This window comes from Stegastes partitus, unplaced genomic scaffold, assembly GCF_000690725.1.
Source record: "Stegastes partitus isolate 25-593 unplaced genomic scaffold, Stegastes_partitus-1.0.2 Scaffold832, whole genome shotgun sequence".
NCBI lineage: Eukaryota > Metazoa > Chordata > Actinopteri > Pomacentridae > Stegastes > Stegastes partitus.
In genome coordinates this window covers 240,211-247,292 of record NW_007578563.1, presented here as the reverse complement: position 1 = coordinate 247,292, position 7,082 = coordinate 240,211, and positions in this window count along the sequence as shown.

Below are 7,082 nucleotides of genomic sequence, written 5' to 3'. Positions count from 1 at the left end.
ACACACACACACACACACACACACACACACACCCACACACACGTACACTAAGTCAGGTCAGTACAGGAAGCCACAGCGGAGCGAGGAAACGTTATCTTGAATTAAAATGGAGAAACACAGGAGCAAAAACTAAAACGATAAAATCATAAGATATACAAAACTAATAAAATGATAAAGGTTGAATAAAATAAAAAAAACAGTTGAAAACCAAACTCTAAGAGAAAATAAATGAAAAGTATTAAAACATAAAATAGTAACTCTGAGACTTAAGTAGAGAAAAATCTATAAGATTAAAGGAGTCAACCAAAAGAACAAAACCAACATCAGCTAAAAGCCAGATTAAAAAGGTAGGTCTTGAGTTTGCCTTTAAAAGCATGAACAGTAGGTGCTGCCCACAGGTCTTCAGGTGGACGGTTCCACAGACGGAGGCCATAACAGTGAAATGATGCCTCACCATGCGTTGGTCAGAATGAACCCTGACAGAAGTCATGAGCCCTAAATGTAAAACAACAGGAGAAAACCTTCTGAGTTGTGTAATAACAAGTTGTAGGTGCCTCAGTACACCTTTATACAAGAAGCAGCTGGATTACTTGTGCATATGTGCACTATATGGAGCTTGTGTGTTGGTTCAGACAGAGCATCACAAGACCCGCTTCTGTCCAATCGTTCACTGCTTTTGTCCAGCCCACCCACGAGCTGCTTTATAACCGAGGTTCATTCATTCTAGCCACTTCCCCTTCCCCAACCTCCTCCTTTACAAAGATTCAATATCATAACTCTGGTTGTTTCTCATATTTTGTGGGACTGTAGATGATCCATAACTGTCATGAGCATCATCTAAGTCGGTCTCCCTGTTTTCATGTTCATTGAAAAATAGAATCTGAAACTAAACGTCTAAGTCAAAGCACATAAACACACCTCTGGATGATGTCTGGATTTCTAGGGTAGAACTGCACAGGATCAGAATGCAGTGTTTACAACCACATACTGGTCTGAATGAACACATAAATACAAACATCCACTAATCCCACGCCTCCACACACGCTGCTCACCACTCACTTTTTTCTCATTTGCTGCTCTTACCATTATTTTTCACATCCGTAATGCAGTCTCATTCAAACAGGACATTTCTTGGAGGCAGTCAGAGGTTTGAACGTAGACACCACATGTGTTCACTGAACGTTGTGAATCTCAGGCTCTTTGTGATCTCTGGGACTGTTCAGGTTGTTCCAGAGTCACTGCCAAACACGAAATACACAAAATAAAAGTCTGAATCTGACAAAGCGTCCCGTCTGAACCATGACAGCACTGATAACAGCAGCTTTTGACACCTAAACATTATTTTTCTACCCAGTTATGTTAGTATCAGTGTAATTCTGTGTATTGTTTTCACACACACACACACACACACACACACACACACACACACACTGTTTTTTTTGTGACAGCTCGTCTCCTGTTGATTCTCCGGTTTCATGCTAGACTGTATTTTTATATGCAGATCCCCACAGTTCCCCGTCACACGTCCTGCTTGTCACTCAAACCAAGTTCCAGTGGGATGCTGGCCGGTCACCATGGCAACTCACGGTCTGCTGCTGTTTCCTACTTTTTTTTGGGGGGTGTGTGTGTGGGCTTCAAGCGCTCGCTGTCTGAACCACAAGAATAACGAGTCTTAAAGTCAATATTATACCAGTTCTTGTTAAGAACGTTTACAATGTTTATATTTATTTATTTTATACGTTCTTATTTGTGTGTTATTTATACTTTCAAAGTCTATTTGTGTCATTTTCCTCGACGTCCTGCTGTAATTGTGTCATGTGTATATAAGTATAGTGACAAAAAAAGGATTCTGACTCTGGTTTATCAACTCATCTCATTTCTGTTATCGGTGATGTAAACGTATTTCCAAATAGATTTTCTTAAAATGTGCGTCGTTGTGTTGAAACCACATGCGGTTTAGTAAACGTACCGTTGATCAGAGACAAAGCTGTTTAAGAATGAAGCAGGAAAATGTGTTTAATTAAAGTCACAGTTAAATTAAAGTTAAACTGTTCCATAAAATCCCAATTAAACCACAACATCACCTGTTTTCCTTTTCAAAAAGATGCACCCACATAAAACGTCTCCAGCGTTGCCTCTGCAGCCCATAATACTGTTCAGACACGTCACTTTCTCTCCACTCAGCTGCACCAGATTTTTTTGAAATCCTCTCTGGAAAGTCCTGTTTCGCTGAAATATTACAGCAGCTAATTATTCCCTCCTGCAGCCTCTCGTAGGTATGGAGGCACTCTGCCGGTTCATAACGACATGTTCCAATAAATCCCCGTCTTAATAGGCCAAACCAAAAATAACACCCACCAATTTGTTGTTCATTTTGCCCCCACTGTACAAAAACATCGGTAATGGATTCATGCAGGCGTTCTGATGTTTCTCTGTGAATATTAAAACACGGACGCTACAGGAAGGCAGTGGCATCGAGATCCCCCCGGAGGGACACATTCACCTTCCACCGCTTCACCCTGTCTGACACTCCACCGTGTTTCCACTCGCTGGTGTTGACGGCTCAGTGCGAGGACTTGGCAGCTGTGTGGACGACTCCCTGAGGGCCGAGGAGGTGGGACGGACGGACGGACGGACGGACGGACACTCTCAGTATTCCTCAGAGGTTTAGCTGCTCCACTCCCACCAGGCCGATGCTCGATCCGCTCCTGTTTTCGTCATCTGTGTGTGTTGATGTGAGCTCTGGAAGGTCGGCGTAACCTGTTGTGTGTATTTAACACATTGCATGCATAGCTGTGTGTGTGTGTGTGTGTGCGTGTTTGTGTGTGTGTGTGTGTGTGTGTGTGTGTGTGTGTGTGCAGCCCCGGCAGCCTTTATAAGGATGTTTAAATGGAAAACGCTGCGTCTGCGGCTTCGTTCTAACTTATTATGACATCGAGTGTGTGAAGCAAAGCGAGACCCACCAGGTGTGATCAATGCACCGTTTTATGCTCCAGAGACGTCACATCTCCGGCTTTCTACTACCAGGAGTTAACCTGATTTATGTTAAGTTCAAATGCACTTCTTTTCTTCTGATGTCAGCGCTGACAGGCAACTCGTGCCAGAAATAACACCAAAGAGACGAAGACAACGAGGCGTACGGTTACTCCCTGCTTATGTACATGAAGAGACCTTTAAAGCAGCAGAAGGTGCTTTTATTGCCGCTTCATTCAGCAAAACAAGCACAAGCGATGGATCTGCAGGAGTTTTACCTTCACTTCCATCAAGCTGCTGTAAAAACGCTCTCAGAACAATCCTACTTATTGGTCCTCTGAGGAGCTGCTAGAACACGCTCATGCACTCAGAGCGGTATTAAACATCATATAGTGGCCGCTTCACTTTATAACAGTGGCGGTTGCCTGGTAACGGGTGTTTAATGAGGCCTTGGTAGGACAGTAATGAGACAGGCGGTTCCCCAAGTGTCTGCTGGATGTGGAGCTTCTACCAGACCTGCAATGATCAGTTGGTTCATCAGTGAGAAGAAAATTAACTGCCAACTATTTGGATACCTGACCACCTGTCTAAGTCAGATCAGGAAGAAAGGGGGGAAACAATATTAAATTTGAGATCTGCTGCCTTTTCCTTGACTTACATGACAGTAAAAAGAAGAGATACCATTTTTGGATCTTGGATATGGGTATTTTATTAACATCCATCATCTCTACACCTTAATCCTCTTCAGGGTTGTGGGGGCAGGTTCACCTGGACAGGTAACCAGTCTATCACAGGGCTACACTTAGAGACAGACAACCAAGCACACTCACATTCACACCTACGGACAATTTACAATCACCAATTAACCTCAGCATGTTTCTGGACTGTGGGAGGAAGGTGGAGAACCCGGAGAGAACCCACGCTGCACGGGGAGAACATGGAGACTCCACGCAGAAAGATCCCGGGTGTCCTCACCAGGACATGAACTGGCGACCTTCTAGCTACGAGGCTACAGTGCTACCCACCGAGACACCTTGCAGCCCTGTTTTATGAACAGATCGAGCAAAAAATGATCCTTGAGATCCAGAAAAAGAAATAAATGTCATGTTTACCTTCTCCAGCAGCCTTAATTCAACAACTTTAGGCATAAAATCTCAGAAGCTTCATGATTTTGTGCATCACACAAAGAACAGCTCAGCGTTCATGGACTTTATCTGAGTACAAAAGCAATCATTTGATTCCAAACAATAAAACATCTTTTGTACATAAATGCATCGACACAAATATCAATAAAAACATTTACACTTGAATCTGATGAATGAATCTGCTTTTTAAAAAAGTGAGTTCTTTGAAGTAAATGGACTGGACGGCTTCACCTGCATCGAACAGGCTGAGTTTCAGGAACCCAAGAGCAGAACACAAAGACTCGGTTTGAAAGGGTTCGTCACAAAAGGCTGACGACAGCGAGGGTGGCTGTGGATGGAGATTAGCTGTACTGGAACAGGCCTGGCTGGGTTGGAGCTGCAACGGAGACGGTCGGAGGGTCGTAGAGGCAGGAGTGAACCTCAGACTGAGAAAGGAACAAACAAACATGAATGAAGCAGCCAAAAAGCCTCTGCTGAAGCTCAAGCCGAGGGAACGTTCTGGTGAGGGCTGGATGAAGTGTGCGATGAGACGCAGGTGGGCCAGCTGCCGGCGCTTCAAGAGCAGGAAGGAGGCACTCGCCATTATCTCAGGCCACAGACGCACACGGAGAGGCAAACAGTGGACAGCCGGCAGCACGGGGAGAGGAAAAAGCAGGATTTATGGCGGAGACCGGGACAGAAATGGCAACACTTAACAACCGAGTGTCCACATTTCTCCCTGAGAGCCAGAATCGTTTTTCAGCGACGAGGACGGAGCCATGTTCGGGAAATGTGCTGCATTCAGGGTCTCCTATTAGCAGGCTCAACCACTCAAGCAGTTTAGAGCGATGTCATCACTCACAAGATGTTGTTGTCATGGATACAAACCCCCGGCATCATGAACCAAAATAGTGCACTCCCTAAATCTGACACCTTATCAAAATAAAATCCAACGAAGCAAAACAAACGTCCGTAGTGGAAATTCAGCGCAAGAAGAATGAAGAGTTAGACGTATAAAACTTCTGCAGTCCTTCAAGGAGAGCAGACTGTAGAAGAAAACAGATCCAAGGGGTCGTGCAGGTCATGTAGCTTCAAACGGCTCTGCTTGTGCTGTGCTGTGGGAAACATGAGAGGACGCTGCCTGAATAAACTGAGTGTGTTTCAGCTTTTAAAGACGTGCATTTCAAAGCATATTTACTCATGACTTTAACAGGCAGTGATAAATGGACGGAGACGAGGAAGACAACTGGATAAAATGGAGCTTTAGAATTAAAAATGTCATCGTTGTAGCTACGGAAACTCTATCCTTTGGGAGATGTGGATGAATATGTAAAATCAGAAATCACTTACTGTCTCCACACAGGACAGCAGCAGACGTGAACGTATTTTGTGCGGCACTAGAGAGAAACTTTCCTAAAAGCTTTCTTTTGATATTTTTTTTTGTACTTTCGGTTCCACCCTGCAGCGCCTGTAAAAAGAAGGATCGCCAAAAAAGTCGAGTAATCTCCAGGGTTCTCATCCTTTACCTCTGCCAACTTATTTTCTTGCTGCTCTACCTTCAGTGTGATGTTAAAGACCGAAGCAATCTTCTTAAAGTTGAGTTCTCTCTTCAAAAAGACGCCCCAAGTCCTTACAGCTGGAAGCAGCAGCCTTATGTGGTATGATGGGATTACTTTCTTGAGTTCGGTGTGACTCATCTGAATCTCTGTCCTCCCTCAGACTCTGTTTCTGTCTCCTGAGCCCGACGAGCCTTCGACTCTGCAGAAAGGTGGATGAAGGATTTGTTTGGCGACACAATGACAAATCAAACTGCTCGTGAACGCCACGACCAGTTCCATTCTTTGTTTGCATGTACGTTAAAAAGGAGATACAGGAGTTGGTGATGTTACAGGAAATCCTGCTGGTTGACTGGTGCATTGTGGGAGGTGATTGGAGCCGTGCTGTGGTGTTAATACGCAGCATAAAGTAGTCGTATAGTAAAATCCTCCATGTGTGTGTGTGTGTGTGGGGTCTACATATTATTTTAAAGCATGTTTACGCTACATACAGAGCGATGAGGTGTGTGTGTGTGTGTGTGTGTGTGTGCGAGTGTGTGCGTGTACAAGTGTGAGAATGGGTGTAAACAGGAAGACGGAGCTGGAGGGAACTCTGCTTTTAGAAAAACGCTCCTTTGAATCTACTTTTGTACTCGCAGCAGCAGGATGCAACACCCAGAATACAACAAGGCACAAACACGTCACCGGAAAAGTGAAACTCACTTCTGAGGTTACGGATACCTCAGGGATGCACTTACACCTCTCTATGAAAGCATGAAACACTTCCTACCAACACAGTTTATGTCGTTTGTGAGCTCATTTACATGCTTCTTATGGCGGTCTCAGTGTTTTTAAACTGCTAATAAAAGGCACAGTTTGGGAAAATGTAAAAGGAAGTATTTATATAATCACCTTTTGGATCTCTCCCGTCTGTACAGTGGTGCCATGAAGCGACAGGTTTGCAATGCACGTTGAGCCTAAAGTCAGCCGTCAGCGTCACAAAGGTCTTCACTGAGATAAGTGCAGCAGTGCTTCAGTTTCACCCACTTTCACATCTCTGCAGGATTCAGTTTGCTGAATGCCTGGTGATTGAGTCAAGTCACCGTCTTCCACCTGACCGGCCTGTTCCTGCTCTGCTTTGTGAGCTGCTGTCCAGGAAAGTGACAGGAACAGCAGACGGACGCCGTTTAACCAGTGAACGGGTTTATTGGACCGCGGGTATTTTAACAAAACAGAAAACTGAGAAACTAAGGGCAAAGAGTGCTACCTAAATAAAATAAATTAAACCAACAGAGGACTTCTTCTTGAAGCTTGCGTATATCTAAACTACCTAACAACAGAAATAAAGAGGAAGGAGCACATTTATCTATAATAACACTGATTTACCAACACAAACTGTCCCTACTGAAGCCTTGAACCTCAAAACTTCAAATTATACAAGCGTCTTGGT